This window comes from Tasmannia lanceolata, unplaced genomic scaffold, assembly GCF_043159265.1.
Source record: "Tasmannia lanceolata isolate RefF3 unplaced genomic scaffold, GAP_Taslan_0.1 ptg000025l, whole genome shotgun sequence".
NCBI classification, from domain to species: domain Eukaryota; kingdom Viridiplantae; phylum Streptophyta; class Magnoliopsida; order Canellales; family Winteraceae; genus Tasmannia; species Tasmannia lanceolata.
In genome coordinates, this window is record NW_027518702.1 from 2577986 (window position 1) to 2583985 (window position 6000).

The window sequence follows — 6000 nt, forward strand, 5'->3', positions numbered from 1 at the left end:
AGCCTTCAACGCCAAACAGTTGCAGCAGTTAAAGTTTTAGTCACTTACTATTTTATGTTGAGTCAGTCATCATGGTCAGTACAATTGTTGAGTCCGGTCTTACAGATTCAAGGTCAATGCCTAGTCCAGGCAAGTTATCTTCTGTTTCTCTTTTTATTTAGAGTTGTGAATCCTGAGCATGTTCAGGATAGGTCGTCAGATGTAATAGCTTTTTCTTTAAATAAAAATTTCAGTTCCAATAGTTCACTTGTGTCTGTTTCTTAAGTATGCTTCTGATCTTAAAGTAAGACCCCCTCCTCAAATGAGGACAAAATTGACGAAACTCCACTTGAGTCACAGAAATTACTTGAACAAGAGGAGAAGCGCCAATCCTAGCCTTTCAAAGATGAAATTGAAGTGGTAAGCACTGGCACTGAAACTTTGATTCAGTGAATGCCGATGAAAAGTACATTACTCTCTGAAGAGTGTGAAGAATTGATAAACTTATTTCAAGAATAAGAAGATTGTCCAGAAAAGCTACAACCGATACCAGGGGCAAGACATAGATCGAAAGCTCAAGAGAATGAAGAAAGTGAGAGACATGCTGTACAAGGGGCATAGAGTGGAAACAACTTTCATATTTCCAATCAATGACCTCGGTTCTCAAATTCATAACATGAAGCCAACAAATTCAAGATAAGAAGTTCAAGAGCAAGTATTGAAAAGTGATCATCAAATATCAAGAGTTACAAATCCACAGATAGAGGATGTCAAAGAACAAGTTTCGCTCTGTGAAAGTCGAAAACACATATTAGAATCTTGAAAGAAGAAGACCCATTATCTCTTACCTGGAAATGCCGTCAAACTCCGTGAAAAAAAAAGAGAGAAAAAAAAATAATAATAAATAATCAGTACCAGAGGGACTCTAGTAACTTATATCGAGTCCCAATCTGATCATCGGAAGGCCTTCTTTGGCCGAACAAATCTCAGAATCATAACCCAATGTCAAAACAAATACCTGTTTGCAAACCCTTTGAGCCTGAATAAAATTTTCTTGAAAACCCATCAAACTAGGGGCATTCGCCCCGAACTACGCGAGACCTGATCCTTATACTGGGGTACGTAGGCAACTCGGTTGAACCGAGTTCGGTCGATTCAAAAAAAAGAAAAGAAATTCAATCGTTTCAGAAAAAAAGAGGGACAAGTTCCAAAAGAAGAGAAGTCAATCATTCCAGAAAGAAAAGAAAAAAAAATCAATTAACCTTCAAACAATTTATCTTCAAACTAGGGGCATTCGTCCTGAACTACACACGACCTGATTCCTATCTTGGGATATGTAGGCAACCTGTTCATAGGTTCGGTCGAAATCTTTGTTGAGCCTTAAGCCCTTCTTTGAAAAGCCCTATCCTACCTATAAAGTCCTTCTGGTGTTTAGAACTAATGATCTAGGTCCCGAGGCACAATAAGTAATAAAAAAAAATGAATAAAAAAAATGATGAAAAAAAAAGAACGGAGTTTGAAGATCTGCTAGACTGAAAACCTGAAAGGGCGGTCTAGGCAAAATTTAAGATCATTTCCCTGCTAAGTTGAAAACCCGAAAGGGCGGCTTAGGCAAAAGCTAAGGGGATAGCCTGCTGGATCGAAAACCTAGAAAGGCGGTTCAGGCAAAAGTTAAGGCTAGCACGGTCCGCCAAGTTAAAAACCCCGAAGAGGTGACTTGGTCACGGTAAGAGAACCATTATAAGAAGGCTGCAGCCGGTATCAAGACTGAAGATCAACTGAAGTTCAGCAAATTCAAGTGACATCCTCAAAACTGGGGGCATTGAAGCTAAGCAATCTTAGGGGTCGTAATTAAATCCTTGAGGTGTTACTATTTTAAGGAAAAAGTCCAGTGTTTACAATTTAAAAAAAAAAAATTCCTCGAAAGGATAGACTTACCAAATAAAACGTTAACTAAGTCAGAAGCATTACTGTGTCTGTCAGTGTAGTTAGTCAATCTTTGTCATTCTATGTTCACTCCTTCAGAGCTGCTCAATCCTTTGAGTAGTGCCTGTTATCTAAATTTTCTCTTTAGAAAGAGTCAATCGTCGTTCTATGTCCAAATGATGCAACTATCTTGGTGAAGGAGGCCCGGCCTCGGCAGCTCCCTGCGATTGTATGAAAGAGCTCGGTAATCTAGTCAAGCGACTTCATTTCAAAGAAGATCAACTCAGAAAAACTCAGAAGTAGAAACGTCAGAAAGCCCAGCTTCCGTAAAAAGATCATACCCCAGGAAGGCACCTTAAGCTTGGAAGAACCTCAGATGCAATGGTGGTTGAGCAAATTTCTCAGAAAGATGAACCATTAAAATTCAGAATCTCCTTCCAGTTAGTTAAATACTATCATGGTCAAGAGATGTTTATCTGAACACCTGTCAAGAGGCAAATCTCACTTTTTCATGATTATATCCAAGAGGGTCGTTGTTCTAGATTACCAATTTCAAATATCTTGTTCAAGGCTTCAATTATCAAAATCCCCAGAAGACAAGACCAGCAGTCTCTTTGAGAAAAATCTTGTTGAAGTTTCATAAAAATGTTCCTAATCCATTCTTGCTAGTAATGGTTCTTCGTTCCTAAGGTTTGCCGTTTCATTATTCGTCAAAGTCCTAGCTTCCAATATCTTTGTCGAGCACGATCTATAATGTCCCCGATTTCATTGAATTCAAAAAAATCTAAAATTCATCAAATCCAATCTTACGTCAAATTCAAGTTCATGAAAAATCTCTAAATTCTTCGAACCCGTTTGTGGACGGTGCCTCTTTTCTCGAGGCCATTTGTGAATGGTCTCGTCTTCTCCATCAAATCCAATCCCCGATTCATCAAATCCAATCCTACGTCAAATTCAAGCTCATGAAAAATCTCTAAATTCTTCGAGCCCGTTTGTGAACGGTGCCTCTTTTCTCGAGGCCATTTGTGAATGGTCTCGTCTTCTCCTTGAGCCCGTTTGTGGACGGTGGCTCATTTCCCAAAAATAAAAAAAATTCATCAAATCCAATCCCTGATTAAAAAAAAAATCCAATCCTACTTCAAATTCAAGTTCATGAAAAATCTCTAAATTTTTCGAGCCCGTTTGTGAACGGTGCCTCATTTCTCGAGTCCATTTGTGAATGGTCTCGTCTTCTCCTTGAGCCCGTTTGAGAACGGTGCCTCTTTTCTTCGATTCCATACAACTATGGTCTCTTATCCCCTTTGAACATCATACAACTATGATGTCTCATTTCCTTGAAATCCGTACAAATACGGTATTTCATTCTCTTCGAGTCCATACAACTATGGTCTCTTATCCCCTTTGAACATCATACAACTATGATGTCTCATTTCCTTGGAATCCGTACAAATACGGTATTTCATTCTCTTCGAGTCCATACAACTATGGTCTCTTATCCCCTTTGAACATCATACAACTATGATTTCTCATTTCCTTGGAATCCGTACAAATACGGTATTTCAGTCCATACAACTATGGTCTCTTATCCCCTTTGAACATCATACAACTATGATGTCTCATTTCCTTGGAATCCGTACAAATACGGTATTTCATTCTCTTCGAGTCCATACAACTATGGTCTCTTATCCCCTTTGAACATCATACAACTATGATGTCTCATTTCCTTGGAATCCGTACAAATACGGTATTTCATTCTCTTCGAGTCCATACAACTATGGTCTCTTATCCCCTTTGAACATCATACAACTAGGATGTCTCATTTCCTTGGAATCCGTACAAATACGGTATTTCATTCTCTTCGAGTCCATACAACTATAGTCTCTTATCCCCTTTGAACATCATACAACTAGGATGTCTCATTTCCTTGGAATCCGTACAAATACGGTATTTCATTCTCTTCGAGTCCATACAACTATGGTCTCGTGTTCTCCTTGAAGCATCATATAAATGTGATGTCTCATTTTCCCTCCGAAAATCCATTTGAAAATGGTATCCCATCTCTCGTTGCCCGTTTGTGAGCGGCACCGCAGCGAGATTTTTTATTGCATTCCAATTCTAGGACTTTGTTTAGGGTCTTGCATTAGGTAGTAAATGTTTGCGTCTAGGTTCCGTTTTGTGTAGAGTCCTTTGTTGATTAAAGCTGCGCAAAATGGTTCTGTCATTTTGACTTTGGTATTCGATGACTACGTCATCTCTACCAAAGATGGGCATCTGTAGATACCCCATTTTGCTCTGCTGTAATCAACAAAGAAGTTAGTGTTCGTGTTATCAGTGTTTTTCAGTGTTTCACATTCCCGTGTCCGTCCCTTATGCTTGCTCAGTCTTTCCGATCATTTCCGCAATGTCTTGCATTTTTCTTTTCGCTAAGTGTTGAGAAGGGTTATTCACAAAAATCCGAGCAAGGGAAAATCTGGACCCGTTTGGTGGGCCCGCATTGAGCATTTGGATTAAATTTGGATCGAGAAAGTTAGCCTATGTAAGAAATATTCAAGTTACCTGCGGAGTTTATCATGGATATTAACGATTAAATTTTATAAGAGGAATAAGTGTACCCAACATGGGGTGGGGTTCACTAGGTTGAAACAAGCGGACCAGCCTAATTTTGATGAATGGATCTCATGGAAAATTCAGCCAAGGAGTAGGCCTAGCATTTGGTTGAGGGATTTAAAATGGAGTGGCCCACTAAATATGCGTGGGGCCCACCCGAGGTAATTCAATCTTATTCTCCGGGGTCCGTATTTAAATCTAACGGAAAAGATTCGTGGGCCACCAATTAAACAATATGGAGTGATTTAAGAGGTGGTGCAACCTGTTCACATTGCAGCCTAGCAAATGGACAGTTCAGATCATTTCATGGATAAGAGGGACAACCATCTATGGGTAACCCAGCCCAGCAAATGGACGATTCGGATCATCTCTTAAATGAAGTAGGGCCCGCTATTGCCAAAGAGGGAAGATATGGGCATTTACATAATTATGGGTTTTTGATCAAAACAGTTGGGTCCATTCAAGGTCATTCCAAAATTAGTGTCTAAAGGATGAATGTATATGCTAAAGATAGAGACCGTGGAAATAGTATCCTCCTTAGCATGACAGCAAATATCGTTGATATATATATATATATATATATATATATATATATATATATGTGTGTGTGTATATATATAATGGCAATTAGGGGGTGGAGGGATTGGAAAAATCGAAAAAAATAGCACCAATCTAGCTGTTACTATATTTTGATACGATTATTGCTCTTTGGGGCATCCATGAGAAAAGAAAGAAAGAGAAGAATAAAAAGAAAAAAAACACCATGGTGGTCGGGAGAAGAAGGAAGAGCAAGCAGCAGAAAAAGGAAAAAAAGAAAAAAACAAGAAAAGGAGGGGGAGCATCGGCTCTGTGTTTCAAAAAAATCCCCACCATCCTCTGTGTTCCATCTCTCCACTCTCTCCCTCAGTTTTGGATTATCCCAACAGCAGCCTCTTAATCTCTCTCCCCCTCCCATCTGTCTCGCCTCCCCACCTATCTCAAACAGCAGCTCTCCCTCATCTTCTCACGTTCATTCCCTTTCCCTCTCTCACTCTGTTTTTCACACAGCCAGCCCTCTCCATCTCTCTCTCTCTCTCGCTCTCTCTCACACCCATCATTCCCTCTGTTTCTATATTTCTCTTAATCCCTCACTCTCTTGCACCCAACCTTTCTCCATCAACCTCACCTTCTTTAACCCACCCTTATATAGAAAACAAAGAAACAAAAAAAAGAAACACAAAAATAGAGCATCGTTTTGATATTGCATTGGACGAATATTGTTTCTCTCTCTCTCTCTCTCTCTCTCTCTCTCCCCACCACCTCTTCCCCAATCTCCCTCTCGGCAGAAACTCCCAACTCTCTCACCTCTACGCCCATCCCCAACAGCAAGGAGATTAGTGTGATTTTAAAGAATATAAAAAAAAGAGAAAAAAGAAAGAAAGCGGAAAGGAGTGCACGTCAACGGAATTTTTCTGATTTTTCGGCTCTCGGATTCGGCGGGGATCTCCA